This window comes from Cervus elaphus, chromosome 5, assembly GCF_910594005.1.
Source record: "Cervus elaphus chromosome 5, mCerEla1.1, whole genome shotgun sequence".
Lineage (NCBI taxonomy): Eukaryota > Metazoa > Chordata > Mammalia > Artiodactyla > Cervidae > Cervus > Cervus elaphus.
The window spans coordinates 102,350,709-102,376,952 of NC_057819.1; positions in this window are offsets into that span (position 1 = coordinate 102,350,709).

Genomic DNA, 26,244 nt, shown 5'->3' on the forward strand with positions numbered 1-26,244 from the left:
TCGTTTAAAATTTTTATTTCATATTGGAGGATAGCCGATTAACAATGTTGAAATAGTTTCAGGCAGAGAGCAAAGGGACTCAGCCATACATATACGTCTGTTCTGCCATTTTTAAAGTTACCCACTGCAGGTCAGTTCAAGCAACTTAAAGAGGTGTGTCCTTGCAATTTCCAGCACAGGACTCGAGCATGGTCAACATTTAGTCAAAGTTGGGGGAGATCAGAGAAGGTCTGATCACCTATCCCTCTCTGGCAAAGCCTCTGCATCCTCAGTGACCATAGCCATCTCAGTGCCCATGGGACCCTGATCCAAGGGAGTGACAAGAGTTGACAACACTGACATTAACAGCACTCTAGGAGAGGAAGCACCAGACATCCCTGGTAGGTCTCTTCCAAGCCCCCGTCTCCTTCACACTTCTAAATCCCTTCTCCACACTTCAGCCAAGGGGACCTGAGAGAATTTCAAGGGCTTTCAATGACCAATTGCAATTAACTGTGTGGGAAATAGCTCCAGTCAATTAGTGTTGGCACGTTTCCAGGGCTGTCACCAACCTGCTTTGGAGCAATCAGACTTAATTATCTTGTTGTCTTTTCCTTTTTTTAATGTTAATCTCATTTGCTACAGTTTTGGTAAACAAGTAGGTAAACAGAGGTTTTAATTTGAATGTCGCAAAGTTGGACAAAGCAACTGTATTTTGCGAAGACCTTGAAGGTTTTAAAAACCTCAGTTGAGCTCCATAGTGAGTAGTTAGCATAGATCCTACATCTCCTCCTTCTTTTTCTTGTTAAATATTATTTATGTATTTATTTGGCTGCATCAGGTCTTAGTTGCAGCATGAAGGATCTTTAATTGTGGCATTTGAACTCTGAGTTGCAGCATGTGAGATCTAGTCCCCTGACCTGGGATTGAACCCAGGTCTCCTGGGTTGGGAGTGCAGAGTCTAAACCCCTGGACAACCAGAGAAGTTCCCCTGCACCTCCCTCTAAAGTGACTAGAATCACACTCCCAGGGAGCAGACACATGGATCACCACATGTGTGAAACTCACCCTTTCATTTGTTTTTTGACCACCATGGAGCACAAAAGAGGAGCTAGGGAGGGGACAGTGTGTGTTTTATTTGGGTTCAACCTCTTCAGACCCAACAATAGACTCACTGAATTAAACGAAACAGACCTTTAATAGTAACTCGTGGCTGCCTAGGGAGGGACCAAGATGCAGCAGGAGTTTCACAGATGAGTTCTACGGATGGTCAGCAGGCATTGGGAGTGGGTGGCTGGTGTTTCTGTCTGTCTACCTGTCTGTTCTCCCTCTGGGAAGGAGCAGACTTATTTTCTTTTCTCATGCAGAGAGGCTGAGCCCTAACACCCAGCTCCAGATTGAGCTGGCTGGTCAGCTGTCCTCACTGACTGACCACAGTTGTTGGCTTGGGATGGACATGGGCTTCCCTGGTGGCTCAGCCGGTAAAGAATCCGCCTGCAGTGCAGGAGACCTGAGCTCAATCCCTGGATCAGGAAAATCTCCTGGAGGAGGAAATGGTAACCCACTCCAGTATTCTTGCTCGGACAATTCCATGGACAGAGGAACCTGTCACAAAGAGTCAAACACGACTGAGCGACTAACACTTTCACTTTGGGATGGACAAAGGACCAAGGCCGAGCCCAGGAGGGTAATCATGCCAAGTTTTCTAGGACTGTGGGGTAAGGGCAGGGCAGTGCTAGAGTTTTTAGGAAGGAGTAGCCTGTCCTGTCGACAGCCGTGTTTCCACTTCATAAGAAGGAGGGGAAAACAAAGGAAAACAGAGAGAGAGGGAGATATTGAGAGAGACAGAGATATATAGAAGGGAGAGGAATTGTCCTGATGCCAGCAATTGAGTTGACACCCAAGGCACCCTATGTCTTTGACTTCTCAGTTATTTTGCCGGTGATTCCCTTCTCCCCTCCTTAATCTATTTGATTTGTGCGTGTGTGTCACAACTCCAAGAGTCCTTACAAATGTAGTATTACAGGTAGAGGTTTACAAGGTCAAAAATTGGGACTTCACTATTTATTATCAACCTATGTGAGCAGTAAAACCCCATTTCCATGGAAGCACCCTTGAGAGCCAGAATGATGGATCAAGGTATGCTTAATCTTTTTTTAAAATTAATTTATTTATTTTCATTGGAGGCTAATTACCTTACAAAATTGTGGTGGTTTTGCCATACACTGACACGAATCAGCCACGGGTGCACATGTGTACCCCCATCCCGAACTCCCCTCCCACCTCCCTCCCCACCTCATCCCTCTGGGTTGTCCCAGAGCACCAACATTGAGCGCCCTGCTTCATGCACTGAACTTGCACTCATCATCTGTTTTGCATATGGTAATATACATGTTTCAATGCTATTCTCTCATAGCATCCCACCCTTGCCTTCTCCCACAGAGTCCAAAAGTCTGTTCTTTACATCTGTGTCTCTTCGGCTGTCTTGCATATAGGGTCATCGTTACCATCTTTCTAAATTCCATATATATGCGTTGATATACTGTATTGGTGTTTCTTAATCTTATAGAGAGAACAACTTGCATCTTTACCTTTGTTCCTCCCTGCCCCTGAGCACCTGTAGCCTTTTTCTTCAGAATCCTCAAGAATCTGAGCAGTGACCTTGGAGCTGCTAGCTTCAGGCACTTCCAAGTCCAAAGAAGAAGAGGCTGCATCTGGGCTGCCTGGTGTCCACGGCATCCGCTCCCACTCGGCAGCAGTGCCAAGGGTGCTGTTCTGCCCACAACTGGCTGGCTGCGTGATCTTGAGAAGGGCACAGTGCTACCTTCTGCCTGTGTTTCCTCGCTGTGAGGTGACCAGGCTGGCTTTGGCATGGTTCCCAGGGTCTGACCCACGATGCTGGCTGATCCGTATATGACACCTTTCAAAGTCTCCCTGTGGGTCCATGGGTGACTCTTGTCCGGCTCCAGCCTCTTCTCTCAAGGGCTTTGCCCTGACTCACAAGAGATCTCAAGGTGACTCTACCCTCTCAGCCTCAGTTCTGCAGAGCTCCTCATTTTCCTGTCCCCAAATCACCCTGGCTTTAGAACCCCACGGTCCACTGTACCTATTTAATTGTCACATTCACATTCTGGCTTCCTTGAGTCCTTGGCATAACTTAGAAAGAAGAGAGAATTTGTTAGCAGTGAGGCCCTGGTTCCCAGAGGCTCCGGAGGAGCAAGGGGAAAGCTCCAGCAAGGAGGCTGGAGTTGGCACATGCTCCCAGCCATGGGAAAGTGACACGGGAGGCACTGGATAGAAGGCATTGTCCCCATTACCACTGACATTCACCGCACAGTTGAAAAGTGAGCAAGGAAAGAAACCCTTGGTGTGAATTTGAAGGAAACAAGAGAAGAACTGCTCACAGGATCATCCTTCTGGGCTGATGCAGCCTGGCCTTTATGTGGGGAGAGATGAACTTTAAGGTTTCACACGTGTCTGCAGGGCTAAAGAAGATGCTGTGTCCTTAGCGGGCTGGATTCTGGGGCATCTGTCTGCCCTGGTTGATACGGTGCAGCTGGCCATCCTGGCGCTGAGCCCGGTTCAGAGCATCTCCTGGATCCTGTCCAGTGTACTATGGGATCGATAAACACTTAAATGTCATGCTTCCAGGAGCCATCCGTCATAGTAAATGTTGTTCAATAAATGTCACCAGAGAGTAACAGACCCTCTCCTCCAGAAGGCCCTCAGGCCACCACTCCCTCTTGTGACCCTGCCACTAGGATCTTCACAGGGCCTCTCCTGGCTTCAAATTTAATAGCAAAAGACTATGGAGGGCCTGTTTCTGAGCTCGGAACAAAGTGGGCGGGGGGGGTTCTTTTTCCTGGAGTGCTGGCATCCAGGAGCTGGCTTCCTAGCCTCATGTCACGTGTCACCGTTACTGCTGTTCCCCAAACATTTCTGGTTCTCATTACTTCCAGAGCTGGCTAGGATTGCAGCGCCTAACCCCTCTGATTGGAAACATCTAATTTAATAGTTCTGACCGATACACTGTGAACAGAAGTGACATGTGTCACTTTTAGACTGAAGCATTTAACTGCTGAAAGATCCTCTGCAGATCTCTTCCCCTTTTGATACCGTTTAGTGTACTGGCTCCTCCATTAGCCTGGGTTCCTAAGTGACTCCAGTGAGTTGAGCCCTATTCTGTGGACACTAAGCATGAGCACAAAATACACTTTTACTGTTTGAACCTAATGAAATTTGAGGGTTTTTGTTGTTGTTACTGCTGCATAACCTAACCTATGCTGACTGTGAGGCTGTCACGGCTAATGCCATGACAGGTAGCCTAGATTAGGAGTAGGCCTGGTTTCCTGGGGTAACACAATTATCAGGCCTCCTGGAGCCAGCCAATCAACATATGCCTAGCAAGAAAAAGGGAACCTATCAGGGGAAAGCTGAAAGCCCCACGTTGGGCCAACAAAAATTACCTTGCAACTGTGTAACCAATCCGCTTGCATCAACTACCTACCGTGTAACCAATCCGCTTGCGCCAACTACCTGCTGCTTTTTTGACCTAATAAATACCCGAGAGAACTGGGACTCGGGACCTTTTCATCCTCACACACTTGGTGAGGGCGGGAGGCCCTGGCTCGAGTCAGTAATAAATTCCCCTATTGCGAGTTGCATTGTTTCGAGGAGTCTTCTTTCCCGACCGGGGACTCGGACTACGGGCAGAACACTGACTAATACAGGCTTCAAATTGCTGAGATATTTGAGAGAAGGGAACAGATACCAAGCTGACCCTTCTTCTCTCCTGCCCCAGGCATCTAAAAGAACTATATAAACTTTGCAACAGGAATATGACCTGCCCTTTTAATCTAAAACTGGCTGGTTTTTTTTTTTATTTCCAGCCCTGGAGAGATTCCTGGCAGGTCTCCAGGAGAATCCTAGGACACAAGGAAAGAGAGCGTTTTGCTTGGCCCCCCAGTTTTCATTCCTAGGCAGAGTTGGGGAGGCTTCTGCTCTTGGGCTGGAAAGCTGGCCAGAGGAAGCGGTTGGTGTTGTCTCTGCACCCAAGTGGAGGTGTGACTGCTGTTTCACTTGCTCATCCTGGAAACGTGTCCAGAAAAGGCGCCCAGCATGGGACAAGGACATACGGTGGGGCGGTGTCTGTAGCACTGGCCCAGAGAGTTTGGATGAGACACAAGGTTACCCAGTGTTCCTCCAGAGGGCAGCTTCCATCTCCAGCCTCCACTGGTGGCTGGGAGGCTGGACTTGCATGAGTGTGGGGGGACATAGATATCTGCACTGGGATGTGGGAAGTGATACTGAGGAGGGAGGCATCACCCCGTATCCCATTAGAGAGGCTGCCCGGGGTGCTGCTTTCAGACACAAGGGGAAGGAAAATGCCAACAGATGGCCAAGGCTGGGACTTCTCTGGTTGTCCCAGCCCTGATCCTTGGCAGGGAGTGTCCCCTGTTGGGTAAAGGATGGTTCCTTTTCTCCAGCATGGAGAGCATCAAGACTGGTGCTTCTATCTCAGCTCCACCTCTAGATTGCTTTAAAGATGCACGTGATGGACAAGCGGATGGATGGTTGACATTGGCGTTGCAGGATTTCAGAAGCAGACTTGAAGAGCCCTTCTTCAAAGTGCCTACGCCACTGCTGTAAAGCTCTCAGGCTCCGTTTCCAGCAGGGCTACAGGCTGTGCCTTTCGGAGTTCAATGCCAAAACTCAAGGAAGAAGGCAGGAAGGACAGCTCTCCCCTATTATCTAGGACGAGGGCGTTTAGATCAAGGACAGAAGTCGTCCTTCTGGCAGGAGCTGTCACTGTCATTTGCCAGTCGTTCAGGAACACTGTCTCCCTGTTCAGGCATTTTCTGAGTCACATCCCTGAGTCCACCAGCCTGCATCTGCTCACCTGTGTGGTTCACAACCGTTACTGCCAAGGGGGTGCCTTCCTTCCTTAGAGGCATGGAAAATGTATTTATATTGTAAGCTGGATTAGCTCTGAGCATTCTGAAGGGCCAAGGCTTCTCTCGGGGGTACAGTTCCTTCTCTTCCTTGCCCACCTCCCACTAGCAGCAGCTCCATCGGAAAGTCATCACTGACTGCCTCACTCATCCAGCAACAGGAGTTTTGGGTTTGTTCACGGCCCCGATCCCGAGCTACTTGGAATTCAAAGCAGGCTCCCCAAAGTTAACTCTCACATCCTGACAGTGTTGCTTTTTATTCTTTTCATGACAATACCTTTCATTTGCAGAACCCTTTATACTTTCACATCTATTCTTGCATTCACTTCTCACAGGCTTTTCAAAAATTGCAAAACGAATTTCCATAGTGTACCTACAATATTTGCAATTCCTTTCCTACCTCCAGGAAAACCAAAACCATTTACACGAACATTCAGTTAAAGAAATCACGGTTTTTTGTAGACACAATAGGGTTGTAGTTTTATTCTTTTGTATCTCCTCTTTCTCCTCCCTGCTTTCTCATAATGTGTTTTACCCTGATTATATTATATGCATTCCCACTTCAGGGTTCCTACTCTTTTAAGAAGCATTTTAGCCCAATAGTCTTATTCTTTGTTCTTGTTTTACCCTCTTTCCTTTCAACAAGGCACTGTAAAACACTTTCTTTAAAAAAAAAAAAAATAGCTTGCTTTTTTCCACCCCAGCCTGCCCTCGCCTTAATATTTCTCCATTTGTTCCAAAACTCATGTAACATTTTCAGATGGCCGGTGTTTTCCTGTGTACTGTCTTTGGGTTCCATGGGTATTTCTTCCCTCAACTCTCTTAAAATAGAACCAGGCATTCATTCACTCATTCATTCAAACATTCCACCAGTGTTTATTGAGCACCTACTATGTGCTAGACACTGGGGATACAGCAGTGAGTGAAGGAAGGTATATTCTCTGCCCTTAAGATTTCATGTTTTTATAGGAGAGACTAATAAAGATTTAAATGACTGAAAAATCATTGTCAGGTAGTGATATATGCTCTGAAGAAAAATAAAGCAGAGTAAGGTTGTAAAGAGTATCAGGGACTGGGTACTTTTTTTTTTTTTTTTTTAATGGTTAAGGAGGCCACTTTGAGGCAGTGAGGTTGAAGCAGAGACCTGAACGAGGCAGGCAGACCCTTCTGGGGGAGGAAGACTCGCCACGTGTGAAAGTCCAAAGGTGGGAGGGTGTGTGGGTTATTCAAGGAACACAGAGGAGGCCAGTATGGCTGAGCCTGGTGAGTGATGGGGCGTGGGGTAGGAGATGAGGCTGGACAGGTGAGCTGAGGGCCTCTCAGGTCACAGTCAGACTCTGCAGTTGATCTAAGTAGGTTGAGCCTCACTGGACAGTGAACAGCAGGGAGGGATATGAGCCAATTCATCTCTTATCTGGATCACTCTGATTCCTGGGTGAAGAACTGAGAACAAGCAGAAATGGAAGCAGAGAGTTCTATGAGGAGGCCACGGCAGAGGTCCAAGAAAGACAGTGGTCCACTGGACAGGATGGCACTGGTGGAAAGCTCTAGAGAAGTGAGTGGATTCAAGACAAACCTTGAAGGTAGAGCTGATGGTGGCTGTTCACAAACCACACTGAAGGTAGAGCTGACGGTGTTTGCTCACAGACCACACTGAGGTGATGAGGATGCTCCTGGTGTCAATAAAACCAGATGAATGGTGTTACCATGAACCAAGGTAGGGAGGCCGGTGGAGGGAAAATGGATGAGGGGTGGCAGGAAATCAAGCACTCAGGTTTAAACACATTAGGCTTCAGTAAGAAAGCAACTGGATAACTAAGGGAGGTATTGAAGCTAGAGATATGGACCAGAAGATCACCAGGTTATAAATAAGTCTAAAATCACAGGGTTAGATGGGATCACCGGGGAGTGGGAATAAGTGATGAGGGAGAAGAAAGATGGTCCAAGGACTTAGCCTTAGGGAACTTCAAAGGTTAAAGGTTAAAAAGAAAAGAGGGAAGCAGTAGAGAAGATTTAGAAATAGCCAGTGAAATAGGAGGAACATCACCAGAGTAACAGCTCCCAGAAGCCAAGTTATAAAAATACTTCAAGAAGGAGGACATGATTAATGGGGTCAACTCTTCCACACCTTCTGGCACCACAAATCTCATCTACATCACCAAGTTGAGGAGAGTCCTGGGAGGGTCTGCAGGAGAAATACTAGGGAGCAAGCACAATTCTTCCTCTTCCTCAGGGCTTCTGTCTCTTGTAATGTGAAGGACTTAACGAAAACTGGACATAAAGAGTACTTCGATCTCACCCCTTGGCCTCCATAACTTGGCCAATTACCATTGGCATTAAAGTCTCAATGGATAATTTTGAAGTTAGCTTATTTTTAGAAAATAGAAAGGCAGATCACCTGTTAAATCTGTCTTATTTCCCCTTAAATTCAGGATGCACCTGTATCTGGTGGGAACGTTAATATCCATTGAAGCCTTTGTTCTGCAGCTCAGGTCTTTGGTGAAAAGAGATTTTTCTTTTATTTAATCATTGGCATTTGCTTCTGCTCTGTTTGTCTTATTTCTTCCATTGACTATACCATTAAACTGTATTTTGGATCTCTTTTTTCTGCTATCTATTTGTGGTATCGTCCTTTTTATGATTTCTGTTTTTCCTTTTTCTCTCCTCAGAACTGTCCTCCACATTGCTAATGTGTTTTTTTTTTTTTTTTGTACTGTTGATTCTTTTATTTTTTATACATTAAAAAAAATCCCTTTTCCCTTATTTAAAAGTAACATTCTCTGCTTATCTCATCGAGTTGCCTTTTTATAACTTCCTCTTGGCAGCTGCCTTTTGATCTCACTGTGTTGTCTTTTGTTTTAACATTGTTGACAATACAAGACAAATGTCTAAAATTTATGTCTGTTTCCTGCAGTAAATCTTTTTTAAAAATATCCTTCTATTGCTTTGTAAGTATTATCCTATCCATCTGTGTTTAGGATCTTTTCATAGGTCCCATATTATTTTGTTTCTATTTTTTTCATCTTTGAACAATAAAGTGTCTATCTGAATCTAGAATTTGTTCACCAAGTCAGATGAGTAGATTCTTCTGAAATCATCTGATATTGAGGTCATAATCTTGAGGGGTAGCCTGAGGACTTGAGAACTATAGTTATAGGCAGTACGAGAAGGGCAGTTTCATGCATGAGCAGTGTCTTTTCTGGATAAAGCTGCTGAGCTGGGCACTTGGTTGTCAAATTATCCCATTTCTGGTCCCCCATGTTTGGATGAACCATATTGTTCTGTGGGGTGACGGGGCATTTGTTGCAGTCTCTGGCCCATTGTTTGGTGTCACGCCATGCCCTGGTCTACCCAGGTGGTTGCCCTTGAAATTCTCTATTGCACCTCCAGATCCTGGTGCCCTCCAAGTCAAAAAGAAACCTCTTACTTACCATTCGTTTCACTTGACAAACAGAACAAAAGAACTCCCTATCGTTCATCACATTTCATTTGTTTTGCATTAACCCACACATAACACATGCCTATGAGACTCAGACAGTAAAGAATCTGCCTGCAATGCAGGAGACTTGAGTTCAATCCCTGGGTCAGGAAGATCCCCTGGAGAAAGGAATGGCTACCCATTCCAGTATTCTTGCCTGGAGAATTCCAAGAACAGAGGAGACTGGTAGGCTACAGTCCATGGGGTCGCAAAGAGTCAGAAACGATTGAGTGACTATCATATCAACACATAGTTCACACCTAAGCCTCCATATGTCAACCCAGTGCTTTTTCATGTGCTGGGACTATATCAATATATCTTCTTGATTCTTTCTGACTCATCCTTGAGTCAGTGATCAAAGGTCATCTTTCATGCCAAGCATATTTGGATTTCTCCAACTAGAGTCATTTCTCCTATTGTGCCTTATATGTGACTCTGTTTCACCATCCAGTAAGTTGTCTTTTAATTGCTTATTCCTCTGTCTCACCAGTGAGCATATAAGTTCTAAGTTGTCAAGGATGTGTTCCACTTATCTCTATTACCCCGTCTGTGTTCTTCACATCCAACAGACAGTTCAGTAAGTGCTTGTAAATGAACTAGTTGAGTGAGGATACTTACACGTGGACAAAAACAACCTTTTTCAAACTTAAGGTACTTTAGCTTTGCTTTAAGAAAAAGCATGGTGACCTGCTTGGATTCTCAGTTTTGATGGAATATGGGAACTACAGTTCTCTTCTGCTCCCTTTTCTGTGCTGTGTGTCTTGTCTGTGATGGTCCTTCTGGTTTGTAAAACCATGGGACAGCCACAGCTCCCAACACGTTGCCTTCCACTCTTCCTGGGGACATGGTGTTTGCAAACACTGCTTCCTGTCCCTGACTCTTCAGAAATTGGCTCTGTTTTCTGATAATTGGAAGAGGCCTTTAACTTTATTAAGAAGACAACACACTTTCTCATGTTCTCCTTGCTATAAATCACACTCTGTAGTGAAGCGCCTGTCTTTATTTCCCGACAGAAATGGAGAACTGAACGTGTCAATCACTGTCTGCTAGGTGTACTTTATTTTCAATATTTCAACCAAATGTCAAAGAGACAAACAAATTTTTTTCATTTAAGAAAAATCCTGTCTAATGGCTTTGGAGGAAAGACCGAGATGAGACCGGGTGCTAATTTTGTTCTTCCTTTCCCTAGAATTGAGGGGTATCCTTAGGAGCTACCTCTGATCAACAAAAGTTACATTTTTTTTTTATCCAATCTGTGGGGTTTTGTGTGTGTGTGTGTGTGTGCATGTGTGTGTGGCTTTATTGAGGTATATTTGTCACATGAAAAATGGCACATGTAGTGTACAATTTGACAAATTTTGATGTGTGTATACATAATGGGCTTCTGAAGTGGCACAGTGGTAGAGAATTCACCTGCAGTGCAGAAGACCTGGGTTTGATCCCTGGGTCAGGAAGATCCCCTGGAGAAGGGAATGCCTACCCACTCCAGTATTCTTGCCTGGAGAAATCCATGGACAGAGGAGCCTGGCAGGCTACAGTCCATGGGGTCGCAAAGAGTCAGACAAGACTCAGTGACAAACTCTTTCATACACCTATGGAGCAACTACCACAATCAAAATAATGTACATAAATATGTACAAACCCTGTGGGTTTATATTCCATCAGGAATAAGGGTTCTACATCCATAACAGCTAATAATGTTGTCAGTTTTCACCTGTTGTAGACATTGTTTTGCCACCTGGCCTTGTAAACTCCTCAGGTGTCATTTTTTCTGCTGCAATAATGGCCAATAGTGGGGTAATTTTTGTTTCCTCTTGAACTTGATGGTAATTTGTCAGCAGCCACTGACATTGTGTGTGATGGGAAAAGCCATCTCATCCTCTGTGAGTCTGCCCTATTCATGGAATCACAGTCCTATCTTCTAGAGACTTTCCTGGGGATCCCCTCTCTCAGGTTCTGGCCAGGGCCCCAACCATGTGAAAGTTACGTGAGTACTTCTACCACATCTCCTCTCTCACTGAATCCTTCCCAGGTCTTCATGACTACCTTCCTCTGAGTCAATTTCTTCATTCAATGACCATGGTAACTGCAGGGTCCTTGGGTTTCCACTAGCTTGCTGGCAAGTTTCTTGAGCTGACCGTGCTTTAACACATGTGTTTTCATTTTCCATTGAGCAGTGAGATTGTAAGTGTTATATGTTCAGAAAGCAAATGCATTTTTTAAAAAAAGGTAAGTTTGGATGATATTGTTATCAAAAGAATGTGGTAGGGTCTAGCCGCTCACTGCTCAAAAGCTAATAAACAGGCCCGGTTGGTGGAAAGGAATTTTTTGTTTTATTTCAGATTCCAGTGACTTGTAGGGACTGGGGGGAGATTGCATGCAGAAACAGCACAGTCAGCTCTGACAGTCATCTTCAAATTGGTCATCAGTGGGCTGACCAGCATCATCTTGATTGTTTTAGGTACAGTTAATCTTCAGTTCCAGGGTCCATTTGTTCCCATTCCTCTGAAGCCACTTCTCAGAATTGTAGCAGCTCATATTGTAGGTATAGTTTGGTCATCATGTACTTAACTTCTCCCACCTGAGGTTTTAATATCTATAAGACATCTCACAGATAAGCTCAGAATCTTATCTATAGTTCTTGAGAAGGAACTAAAGGTCCTTGACTTTTGGAACAATAGACTGGTTCCAAATAGGAAAAGGAGTATATCAAGGCTATATATTGTCACCCTGCTTATTTAACTTATATGCAGAGTACATCATGAGAAACGCTGGGCTGGAAGAAGCACAAGCTGGAATCAAGATTGCTGGGAGAAATATCAGTAACCTCAGATATGCAGATGACACCACCCTTATGGCAGAAAGTGGAGAGGAACTAAAAAGCCTCTTGATGAAAGTGAAAGAGGAGAGTGAAAAAGTTGGCTTAAAGCTTAACATTCAGAAAACTAAGATCATGGCATCTGGTCCCATCACTTCATGGGAAATAGATGGGGAAACAGGGGGAACAGTGTCAGACTTATTTTGGGGGGGCTCCAAAATCACTGCAGATGGTGATTGCAGCCATGAAATTAAAATACACTTACTCCTTGGAAGGAAAGTTATGACCAACCTTGATAGCATATTAAAAAGCAGAGACATTACTTTGCCAACAAAGGTCAATCTGATCAAGGCTATGGTTTTTCCAGTGGTCGTGTGGATGTGAGAGTTGGACTGTGAAGAAAGCTGAGCACCGAAAAATTGATGCTTTAGAACTGTGGTGTTGGAGAAGACTCTTGAGAGTCCCTTGGACTGCAAGGAGATCCAACCAGTCCATCCTAAAGGAGATCAGTCCTGGGTGTTCATTGGAAGGACTGATGCTGAAGCTGAAACTCCAATACTTTGGCCACCTGATGCGAAGAGTTGACTCATTGGAAAAGACCCTGATGCTGGGAGGGATTGGGGGCAGGACAAGAAGGGAATGACAGAGGATGAGATGGTTGGATGGCATCACCGACTCGATGGACATGGGTTTGAGTAAACTCCGGGAGTTGGTGATGGACAGGGAGGCCTGGCGTGCTGCGAATCATGGGGTCGCAAAGAGTCGGACATGACTGAGCAACTGAACTGAACTTTATTATTATTTGGTCTCCTTTTACTGTTTTCCTTTGTTTTTGTATGCTCTCATTTCTCTGATTAAGTTTGTTCTTTGACTAAAGTTTTCCACAGGCAAAGGCAGGCAGAGGACATGGGGGTGGGGGGCAAAGACTATAGATCTCTGCTTTGTTTCAGTATGAAGTTTATCACATAGGTTTAATCGGAGCACAGAATTGAAAGCATTGTAACTCAGAACAGGAAGTTGTCATTCAGATTTCCTGGCTTCACAAGGGACTATTCATTTCAATTTTCCAGAAGGAATACTGGAAATTAAGTAAGAATCATAGGGTCTCTAAATTACCTCCAGATCATTTGTTTGATGAATTTGCTGCTGTTCAGTCCCTCAGTCATGTCCACCTCTCTGCAACCCAAGGACTGCAGCACTCCAGGCTTCCCTGTCCTTCACCATCTCCTGGAGCTTGCTCAAACTCATGTCCATTGAGTCGGTGATGCCATCCAACCATCTCATCCTCTGTTGTCCCCTTCTTCTCCTGCCTTCAATCTTTCCCAGCATCATGGTCTTTTATAGGACAGAGTCATTTCTCCAAGGGACCATAAAAATAGTTTTACAAATACTGCTTGAGACAAGCAAGTTATCTGCTGGGGCTTGGCAATCATCTTGCAGTGGGTAGCCTCTTGTAGGTGTGATAATCATAACATGATTTGCTCTGTGTTCTGTTCTTGAAACAGTCACTACCTCGTCTGGCAAAGGCTGAAAGAGGTAACAGAATTGAACAACTTTCAAGGAGAACTTGGTGTATTTGAAGATGAAGAGACGTGGTGGGCGGGGGGCAGACAGAGAGAGAGGTGGAGAGAGCTATGTTGACTTCAGGGTCACCAATGGAAGTGGAAAAGGACTGGGAATACAGATTTGGAAGATGTGGAGAACTGAGACTCAGAAAAGGCAAATGAGGCACTGGCCTTCGGCATAAAATATTAGGGGAGCCAAAAAAATCCAGTAGTCAAGACAAATTCTTTCTTTCTTTTTTTCTTGACTGAATCACATGGCATGTGAGATCTCAGTTCCCTGACCAGGGATGGAACCCATACCCCCTGCACTGGAAGCACAGGGTCCCAACCACTGGACCACCAGGGAAGTTCCCAGACATCTCTTTTATATCTTGCCCTTCCTGGGCCTTCCTTGAGGTTCAGGAACTAATCACATCAGATTTTACTCAGTTTTCAAAAAAAAAAAAAAAATTTTTGCAAGATCTCCTGGTGAGGGAGCAGTCCTTAAAAGAGTCAGGTCTACTCAAAGAGTTAGTACTCTTATCACATTGGGATCAAATTTACACATGGCCAAATTGTTTTTATTTGATTTTTACATACTTTCTGGAAGGAGCATATGTTGTAACACTTTAAGATCTCATTTGATTGTCCTACACCTAGATGGCAAATGCTAATGATCAGCCAACTTGGAAGATGTTGCAAAGACTCAGAAAGGCCCATGGATGTAATTTAGAGACCCTCCTTTCATAACGTGCCAATCAAGGACCAGAGAAGGGAATTTGTTTACCTAGGGTTACACAGCTATTAATGGTACATCCAGGACAAGACCTGAGATATTCTGACAGCCAGATTAGAGCATTTACCTTGACATTAGTTCTCATAGTAGGATAAGGGAGGTACATCTCCACTGAGAAATCCTAAGTAAATGTCAAGTTGTTTTTTAGAGTTTAGCAACACTGGTGTATGCAAATTGCATGCTTCTATTCAGAAGATACGGCATGTCTGGATTAATCTTCTCTATTGTTACTTTAAGTAGAAATGACTAGTCATGTATTTCACTAACTGAAGCACATTGAATGGAAAATAAAATCACTGCCCCAGAGCCCTTTCTGACACTAATGTGTGCATGTTTATCTTTGCCTTCACATTCTACTAGACAGTTGTGTCTGTGAGAATGCTTCTAAAAGTGTTTCCAAAGGAGGAGAAAGCCATGCTTACAGCTCTAGCTAGATTTGACTGGTGGTTATTTAATCATAGATGAGACTGAAAGGGCCCGTGGTGATAGTTCATAAACTAGATTCTAGAGTGGATGGTTTACCCAGTGCCAGGACTGGGCTCTCTGGGCACCAAGTAAGTGCTCAAGAAAATGAAATAACTTCCTGACTTGGAAGCTCCTACCACTTTCAAAGTTTTATTTATTTAGATTTGTACATTTAGTGAATTTTTTATCAGAAAGACCCTATAGTGTAATGAGTAAGAACAGAAGCTCTAGAGTCAGATTGAATTCTAAGACTGCCTCTCCCCCTTCACTTGCTTTGTGGCCTCACACAAGTTACTGATGCTCCCTGAGCCTCACTTTCCTCATCTGTAAAATGGGGACTATTAGGACTCAAAAGAGGCAGAACCACACAAGGAGTTTTATCTATCCACCTTTATATCAAGGATTTGGTGTTACTCAGTCATGGTACCTGGGTAAACCATTTCTGCAAAGCCCTTGCCTTCCTTTCCAGTGCTATTACTTGAGATCTGCAGAGTAGGCAGACAGATGCATGTAGAGAAGAACAGAGATGAGTTGGAAGACTTGGACATGAACAGGAATCTGCCAGAACCAGCTTGAACCCATATCCGTTTAAGCCGCCTCCAACTTCAATAAAGTGGGTGTCTCGCAGGAGAAGTTGTCCCCCTTCATTACACAGCTAAACACACGCCTGACCCCAGGAAATAGCAGAGCAGGCAGAAGGTCCAGGGGAAGGCACAGCAGCCACAAGACCCCTCAGGCTCCCCTAGGCCAAGTGCTAGGTGGGAGTGTAAAAACAAAATGGCAGGCCCTCCTTCACTTCAACCCTCAAAACCCATGACCCATCCCAAGAGGAAACACTCTGTGAAGGGAATTCTGGGAAGTGTAGTCCTGCCTGGCCAGGAGGGCGCTCATAGAGCCACAGAGTAGGGGTAAGCACAGGACCAGTCTGCAGGCTTGTTCTGAGGACACTTGAGTGTGATTATGACGATGACAACATGTGGTTGCCACTGTGAAAGGCAGGCTATTTTAGGTATCACGGAAGCCAGAAATATACCCCCCAGTCCCCACTCTCAAGTTCCTTACATTCTAACACAAGATAACATGTGCAGATGAAATATTATAATTCTAACAATTCTCCACAATTATGATGTCTCAGGAGCTAGTCTGTTTTGAATGGGCCTGTTTAGGAAGCTTGCCCTTCAAATGTGGAAACCTTTTCTTACTTCAGTCATTTTCATTGAATATCTTTGACAACTGCATTTCACATTTTCTGACATCTTACGTAGAGTGAAGGGAACCATTTAAGCCTTCCTTTATGACTCAGAGTCATCACTGAGAGCATCAGTTATTGTATTGTTCTATAAGGGGACCGGTTGTAGTTGGGCCAATTTGAGCTGACGCTAAGTAGCCCCATGATTGATATTGTTCTTTCTTGCCTTCAGCTGGCATTTTTTTTTTTTTTTTTTTTTACTGTTTTCGCTCTTCTTGCCTGTGGAGATCTCTCTCTCTTCTTTTTATTTGCTGCTTCCATTTTGCTATAGATTGAGAAAGCAGATAACTAAATTTGTTAAAACTCTGTGCCAAACAATAAAACGAGCCCCAATGAGAACCTGAGAAAAGCTCATTTTGTTACATTGGTTTTCCCTATTTTTAGGAACAATGCCATTTCAGTGCCCCCATAAGTAGCCTTTCTTTCATCCTGTAGGTTACAAAGTAAAGAACAATGGTTTACTTCCATACAGAATGGAGACCTCCCAGCAAGTGAGGGCACATAGTGCCCTGGCTCTCCTGAGGGAAGGTAGGTTTTGCCAAAGACTTAGGGGAGGGGGTAGGTAGAAGGACGGAGCAGTCACAGAGCACAAGGCAGTCCAGATGCATGTGTTCTAAGGGCCCTTTCTGTGGCTCTTGGGACCATTGTCACACTCGATACAGGAATTGAGTTTCAGCAAGGTGTCCCCTGTGCTGTGCTTAGTCGCTCAGTTTTGTCCTACTCTTTGCAACCCCATGGACTGTAGCCTGTCAGGCTCCTCTGCCCATGGGATTTTCCAGGCAAGAATACTGGAGTGGATTGCCATGCCCACCTCCAGGGAATCTTCCCAATCCAGGGATCAAACCCAGGTCTCCCACATTGCACATGGATTCTTTACAGTCTGAGCCACCAGGGAAGCCCAAGAATACTGGAGTGGGTAGCCTATCCCTTCTCCAAGGGATCTTCCCAATCTAGGAATAGAACTGGGGTCTCCTGGATTGCAGGCAGATTCTTTACCAGCTGAACTACCAGGGAAGCCCAAGGCGTCCCCTAGCCCATGACATTTATGTTAGTAATTTGAGATTAATTTTATGTTTTGTTCTTAATTTCTAAATTTTATCATTGTAAAAGACTTATATACATGGAAATATTATATGTAGGTTTGTGTACTGTGTGTAGTTGTAGTAAGCATGTGTAGGGTGGGGAGGGAGGCATTTTCTTTTGATGAACAAAAATAAGTTCCCACTAAGCTTCAGCCCTATTTGTCAAATTAGTCTAATTTCAGTTTTCTGTCCATGTGAGTTTGAGATTTTTCAATTCTGCCTGCCTGGGGGCTATTTTACCCTTTAATCTTTCCATTTTTCATTTCCAAAATGTTGACTTTCATTCTGTGATGTGGTGTAGCCAAGAAGTGGACTCTCAGAGCTAAGCAGCATGTGTTTGACTCTCAGCTCTGCCCGATTACTAGATGTATGGCCTCAAGCAAGTTAACCCCTCTGTGCCTCAGTTTCCTCATCCATTAAACAGAGGTAATACAGTGTATAGCCACTAGGTTTATATTGCACAACAGTAAGGACTAGATGAAGCAATGCACCAGAAGTGTTTAGAGCAGTGCCTGGCAGAAAATAAAGTGCTTCTTAAATATTGGCCATCGATATCCTAACTCTTCTGTCACTTCAGAACCCCAAAGCATGTTATGATGCCAAAATAAAAGGAAAGGAAGAACAGCCAAACCGTGAAAGTTAATCCTGGCATTAGAAAAAGTATTTCTATAACTTGAGTTTATTTAACTATAAGTGTTTTTAATAATTTCAAAGTGGAATGGCCATCCTCATCAATGTTTGGCAGAATACCTGAGTTTGGTGATGATAAAAACAGGTGTGTGTGTGTGTGGTACTTTTATGATTAAAAAATTGTTCAGTCATCAGTTTTCAATCCTGCTCAAAGTAAAATCACTTCACATGACAAATAACACAGCATCTACCAATTAGAACCACTCCTGAGTGGCAGAAAGTCGAGTATTCCTGGACCCAAACACTGCATCCCAGTCATGGAAGAACACTACATCTTGTCTTTTCAGTTCCAACATGAGTCCTGGAACAGGAAGAGAAACTCATCTGGTGTTTAGAATAAATGAATGAGCAAACGAATAGAGCGCAGAACAGATAGATGCTATCTACACAAAGTGAGAAGTGTCAAAGAGAAATATATAACAGAAAATAACAAAAAAGAGAAGGTGGACAGAAACACATGTTATTCTCAAGCTGCCTGTGTCAGCTAGTCCAAACAATGTGGGTCTAACCTTGATTGGCCCTCCATGGTACTGTAGAACCTGGGTTGGTAAGAATGGTGGTCTCACTGCATATAAGTGTGAGGTGTATGTGTGTGTGAGGTGTATGTGTGTGTGTATGAATGTGTGCACCTTTAAATTAATGTTATCTGTCTGTCTGGACTTCTTCTACTTGAGTCTAAAATCACAAAAGAAAACTTAAAGGCCCTTCATTATCTACCACTCATACCAGACAGCATCTGCTAATGACCCCCTTGAAACTCAGCTCAATCTTTCTCTAACTAGGACTATTTCATGGGTCCTTTAACTGTGAATCAGTTGGCAGCAGGTTCTGATTCTTTTCATCTATAAAACTACCTACTATCTATCCTCATTACAGTCAGAATAGAAAAGAAGATGCCAGCAACCTACCCTTTGGAAGTCTTCACAAGCTGGCTTAATTTGCCTTCCCCATCTCCCCACTCATGTCAAATTTGGCTCATCTGAAGCTGCTAAAGATTTCTTGCACAAGCCATGCCTTCATGGTTCTCTCCTTGGGGACCCTCAGGAGTTCCTCTAACCCTGGATCTGCCCCATGTAAACCATAGAAAACCTCAGATACTAGGGAAAGAGAGTTCCCAATGGACACGGGTTCTGGGTAGTTCTTACCTTCCAGTTCAGCCATTTTGGAGATTTTCTTGAATGGACAAGCACAAACGTCCCGTAGTTGTTAATCTGCCCATGGTAGTAGTGCTCATTACTGGCCAACTCTGACCTGTCCTTCAGGCCCACCTGGGCAATTGCTCAGTCTCAGCCAAAGTCAGCTTCAGGGAACTGGCTGTGAACCGATCCTGATGCTGCCACACACAGGCAACCTCCTAGGGTCAAGAAGTTAGTGTGAGAAGACCTGAGTTTGAATCCCAGCTCCATCCACTCTCTCTAGCTTCATGGTGTATTAATCATGTTTTTGTTTTCTGTACATTATGATGTTGTGACATCTTAAATAACCTTTCTTTCTGAGGAGAAGACTGCCCCTCCCTGGGCAAACCAGTTCTCAGGCATAAGAAAGCACTCATCTAGGAGATGGCTTTGGTACATAATTTTACCTATCCAGAGCCATACCTCCTCTGGCTGCCTGTGCACCCCAGGAAGCAATGTTCCTCTTCTTCCTCTCAGTTCCCAAGTCTTCCTACCCCTGAGCATCTCACACCATTTAAACTCCATCTTTTCCCTTTCTGTGGAAAAGTTAAAAAAAAAAAAAGATCAGTCATAGATGCCTTGAGCTTCCCAGGAGGCACCAGTGGTAAAGATTTTGCCTGCCATGGAGTCCAGTCCATGGGGTCACAAAGAGTCAGAAATGACTGAGCACACATATGCACACGTGCACACATGGATACCTTAAGTAAATAAAGATTATAAGCCAGAAGGGGGAAATAAACAAAAGCAAGGATGGTGGAGAGGGGAAATGGGAGCCATAACACACCAAGAGAGTAAGAAAGGAGGAGAGAAAGGGAGAGGTTTCCCTGGAGGGAACAATTCCTAGCATGAATTGTTCCAGCAGTGAAATGAAAGTTGATTAACACAAGTTGTATAACATCACACTCTAACCTCTGATATTATCCACCCAGGTGATGTATTAGTCAGCTCAGGCTCAGTTTTAACCATAGTGAGCCTTCCACTGCATGAACACACAATGTCTGTGTCTTCTTTAATTCCTTGCATTGGTGTGATGTAGTTTTTAATAGTACACATCTTTTGCCTCCTTGGTTAAGTCTAGCAAACCAGTCAATCCTCGAGGAAATCAGTCCTGAATATTCATTGGAAGGACTGATGCTGAAGCTGAAACTCCAATACTTTGGCCATGTGATGCGAAGAACTGACAACCAGTCAGTTTCCAATGAGGAAAAGACTCTGATGCTAGGAAAGATTGAAGGCAGGAGGAGAAGGGGACGACAGAGGATGAGATGGTTGGATGGCATCACCGACTCAATGGACATGAGTTTGAGCAAGCTCTGGGAGTTGGTGTGTACAGGGAAGCTTGGTGTGCTGCAATCCATGAGGTCACAAAGAGTCGAACACAACTGAGTGACCGAAGTGAACTGAAGTCTTTTATCCTTTTTGATGCTATTGCAAATGAGATTGTTTTTTTTAAATTTGCTTCTTGAATAACTTACTGTCAGTGTATAGAAATGCAACTGATTTTTGTGTGTTGAGCTCATATCCTGCCAACTTCATTGAATTCATTGATTGGTATTGGTTGATTGGTTCTAATACTTTGCATGTGTCTGAGCCACTGTGTTAAAGGAAGAAAAACAGTGCAGGTTAAAGTGGAGGGGAAGGCTTTGCCACTTTGCCAAGCCTTCCTCCTCTTCTCATGGGGAAGCCAGACTTTAGCACCTGCTTCATGCTTGCCCTTCTTACAACCCTCTTAGTGGCTTTTCTCCTCTTGCTCCCTCAGGTCTCTCCTCCCACACAGGTGATAGAGTCCCTAATCTAGTTGAACAATCCCTGGAGATACTTTTTGGTCCACAAATATTAGTGGTAATGGTCACTGTGTTAAAGTTCTTCATGCCTTCGTGGTCATTCTCTCCCTGCTCCCTCTCTCTATTATATAAACAAGCCACTGTAAGAGCTCCCATCTTTGGGGTTGACCTGTCTAGGTATTTCGCATTCTACTTCTCTGTGCTCAAACTTCATGAAGCATACTGATAGAATAAACCAATATTCTCCCCCAGTAAATTAAAATACTGCATTTATTACTGAAAGTGAAAGGCGCTCACTTGTGTCCGACTCTTTGCGACCCCGTGGTCTATACAGTCTTTGAAATTCTCTAGGCCAGAATACTGGAGTGGGTAGTCTTTCCCTTCTCCAGGAGATCTTCCCAACCCAGAGATCAAACCCAGGTCTCCTGCATTGGAGGTAGATTCTTTACCAGCTGAGCCACAAGGGAAGCCCAAGAATACTGGAGTGGGTAGCCTATCCCTTCTCCAGGGGATCTTCCCGACCCAGGAATCGAATCAGGGTCTTCTGCACTGCAGGCGGATTCTTTACCAACTGAGCTATCTGGAAGCCCCCTGCATGTATTACTACATATGTTAGTATATATTATATATTTATATATAAAATGTATTATGTATATAATATATACACTATACACACACACACACTTCATTCTCAATTCTCTTTCACTTCTTTGCTTGTATGTTTCTATAAAAACCAATGTTGATTTGATTACAGTGACTGTTAAAACAACTGTCTTCACTAAGCTTCTTTTGTTTGTTTATTGTCTGTTCTTGGGAATTTATTCTGCCACATGAAAATTTAAAGTAGTAGAAGTGCCTGTGGGGATCCTGATTAGATTGCAGTAAATTTAAAGATTAATTTAGGGAAAATGGACATCGGGTGACATGAAGTATTCCCATCCAAACCACAATGAGTAAAGCATTTACTCTAATATCTGCCATATAAATGCTATATTAGTGCTAGTTGTTATTATTCCCCTGGAGGAGGAAATGGCAACCCACTCCAGTATTCTTGCCTGGGAAATCCCATGGACAGAGAAGCCTGGAGGGCATGGTCCTTGGGGTTGCAAATTTGGACACAGCTGAGCACATGCACACACACCTTCTTCTTATTATTATTATCATGGTTATTTTCAAATATTTGAATCTTGTTTTATGTTTTTCGTTAAGATTTGATAAATTTAAGATACAAGTGATGTGCCTTTCTTCTTAAATGTACCCAAAGGCATTTCATAGTGAATGGTGTTTTTTAGAAAAGGTAATTCCTAAATGTTTATTTGTAGCTCAGTCAGTAAAGAGTCTGCCTGCAAGGCAGGAGACCTGGGTTCAATTCCTGGCTCAGAAAGATCCTCTGGAGAAGGAAATGGCAATCCACTCCAGTATTCTTGCCTGGAGAATCCCATGGACAGAGGAACCTGGCAGGTTGCAGTCCATGGGTTCACAAGAGTCAGACATGACAGAGCAACTAAGCATACAGCACAAGTTTTTATTACCAGTGTTTTAAAACTAGCCTGTTTATGTTCACTTGGACATTTGCCACTACCAAGGAATCTGGATATACCCTTAGCTCTTTGATGACCTGGTGTACCACTCTAAGCTCTATACACAAACACACACCCTACTCCCCACGAGAGGATTTCCCCTACCACTGTTTTTGGACCACTTGTGTTGGGTTTACTGTTTCAACTCTCTGATTTCTGTCCACATCAACATTTTGAACCAATTCCTTGACACAATATAACACAAAAGCTACATATCAAGAGCCTCCATTTGTATAGATCTGTTTCAATAAAGATACTGGGACCACCTAACAAAGCAGTTGTAATTGTATCTACTGTTTAGTGAATTGTGTTTACATTGGTTTATCTTCCTCCTTTAAGATCCATCTGGCTTTTGCAGAAGCCATACCAGTGAATTAAAGGGAAATTTGGGGACAAATGAAGGCTTCCCTGGTGGCTCATCAGTAAAGAATCTGCCTGCCAAGCAGGAGACTCAGATTTGATCCCTGGGTCAGGAAGAACCCCTGGAGAAGGAAATGGCAACCTGCTCCACTATTCTTGCCTGGGAAATCCCATGGACAGAGGAGCCTGGTGGGCTACAGTCCATGGGGTCGCAAAGAGTTGGACACGACTTAGCAATGAGACAACCACCACAACCAACCAGAACAACCACCTCTGCAACTTTCTCCTAGTGCAGTCCTAGTTTCTACCACCTCAGCTGGGATGAGTTATTGCTTCTAATTTACCATCTGGGCTGGAATGGTGAGCAGTTTCAGAGCTTCCACTTGGCCCTTCCTACTGTAATAGCATTCACTCTGCAGGTCAGGAACCAATGTGGGGGTTATTCCAGCTGCTAAGTATATCCAACCCAATTAAGCACTCAGAACCTATGAAAATTATCACAGTGTGGGTTGGCAGACTCAACGGGCATTTATGAAATGGACTTGGGCCAAGACTCCATCTGTCACCTAGTGTCACTCACCCACTCTTAACGAGGTCATCATGATGGTGATTTGGTTTCTCTAACATTAGCATCAGCTCAAACCCTGGGCCAAAGACCTCTTGAGATATGTGGGTCCTTCCCTTTCTGCAGTGTTGATCCCTCAGAAGGACTGGGACAGTTAGTACTATGTATTCTTTCTGAGTCTTTGTAGGATTTTCTGCAAGAGGATCTAGTCTCTCTCTCTCAGTCACAGGATTCTGGATCTGAGAACTGGCTCAGAACTGGAAGTGGGATGAGGGATTATTACATTTCCCTAGGCAGCCAACTTCAGCCTTCTGATCATCTGCCCCTGGTCCAGTTTGGTTATACAAGCCAGGAAATACCCTTGTTGGATCCCCAACAAGCTTCACCTAATAATAGCACAGCCTATTAGTCTCTGCCACAGGGCCCTGCAGTTTGAGGCCTCCTAGTTTCTACTCCAGCATTGTGGTCCATTGTGATCATTAAATCCACCATGCCTCTGATGCTTACCAGCCACCTCCTTGCATCCATTACTCAGAAATCCCATCATTTCCGTGGGTACTGGGGAGCCTAGTACTACTGCAGCATCTCCAACTATCAACCCTGGGCTATGGAGGAAGCTACCACTGAGCTTCTTACCAAAGTTGGCGGTCCCTACCCTAGTCCATTTCCTATTTCTCTACTGAAAGTCCTCTTCTTTGGACCTGCCCAGGGAGCACAGTCAACTGTGGAGTTTTCTGGGTCTACCCTAAAGATCCGTTCTAGCATGCTTGCCTAGAGTCTATTGATAGCTTCCTTAAAACTCTGCCAAAGCAATTCCAATCTCTCTGGTTCATTTTTCTGTAAGACATCATTGTCTCAAAACTCCAAGAAACCACCAACAATATTTTTTCCCCCAGTTCCAGGCATCCTCACCAGAATGTTAAGTCTACAGTCAGTGGAGAGTATACTAATACCAATAAACTTTGTACTCTCAACTTTAAATGTCAGCTTCTTTGGTCCTAGGGGCTCAGCAGTAAAGAACCCGCCTGCCAGTGCAGGAGGCACAGGTTCTATCCCCGGGTCAGGAAGATCCCTTGGAGGAGGAAATGACAACCCACTCCAGTGTTCTTGCCTAGGAAATCCCATGGACAAGGAGCCTGGTGGACTAACGTCTATGTGGTCACAAAAGAGCCAGGCACGACTTAGTGACTAAACAACAAAAACAAAATTCTTTGGTCCAACACCCTCTGGGCCCAGCTATGTTCTCTCAAATCATTCCAACCCACATGAGACATACCCTGCAGCTGTTTTAGAAAACAATTGACTTTCTTCTCACAGCAGAATTGGCACTTCCATACCTGAGGTGTGCTGAATTGTGACCCTTTTTATTGGTCTTGAAATAATGAGAAAAAAAGCAGAGGCAGATTTTGAGAAGGACAAGCTCACTCTCTTCGAAGACGACTGCTCTTCTTGAGTCCTCTTTGTTGATCTCAAGGTAATAAGGTCCATCTCTTCCAGCAAAAGGAGAAAGCCACTTCTGTTGACCCATGGAGTTCAGAAGACTTCTGTGGCTCAAAGTTCTCAATAATCAGCACAGGAGACATACTGGATTGTGCATTCAACCTCTTCATAATTCTCCCACTCTTACGATGTCTTGGGTCTGATTCTCAGCGCAGTCTGCCCTCTGCCTGCAGGAGATGAAAGTCCTTTTTAATATTGTCATGGATAATTTCTGGCACTCTCCCCATGCCCTAAGTTGATAATTAGTTGACCTGATTCTGTTATTTTCTTCCCATAGAGCTTCTATGGCAGTAAACACCCAACTCTGTAATCCTTATAATTACTACTGTGCTCACATTTTTTCAAGCACGAGAGCTATTGCATAACCATGTACACCCCCTTCCACCTATTATTCTATCCAGACAAAGCTTGCATGAGGATCTCAGAAAATGTGATTCTACCCCAGGTGGATGGTTTTGACCACATCTCCTTAACATCAGAAACAGAGATAGATTCCTTGTTGTCATATGTGTGGAGAGGGAGCCAGCCTGAGGGACTGCTTCCTAGGACCACTTCTTTTATCCACTGTCTTGGGCTGGGTTTCCTGCAGAAACAAATTCTTGGACAAACATTTGAGTTCAAGTGGTTCATTAAGGAGATATGATCTCAGAAAATCTCCTCGGGGAGTGAGGAAGGAGGCAGGAAGGGGGAAAGGCCAGTTGAGGTTACGTTAATGGGCAAGTTGCTGCCGTAGGTGACTCAGACTCAATCCTAACAGGAACCTCAAAACTGTTTCCCCTCCAAACAGCAGGGAACCTGGAGTATTTATCCTCCAAATTGTCTCGAGCATTGGATGATGGTTGTGCCTGGCAGCATTAACTGTCAGGCACTTTGGCCTTCCCTGTCTGGGGGTTGAAAGTAAGCCTTTAGATCAGGGATCAGCAAGCTTCAGCCTTCAGGTAAACTTCACTCCACCTCCTGTTTTGTTTTGTTTTGTTTTGATAAATAAAGTTTTATTAGAACACAGTCAAGTCCATTCATTTATATTTCATCTATGGTTGCCTTCCAACTACAAGGGCAGAAGAATGGATGTGAAAAAAACTGTCTTGTGCTTCATTGCTCAATTGTGTCTGACTCTTTGTGACCCCATGGACTGTAGCCTGCCAGGCTCCACTCCCCTTGGGTTAGAATACTAGGCAAGAATACTGGAATGGGTTGCCATTTCCTTCTCCAGGGGATCTTCCCACCT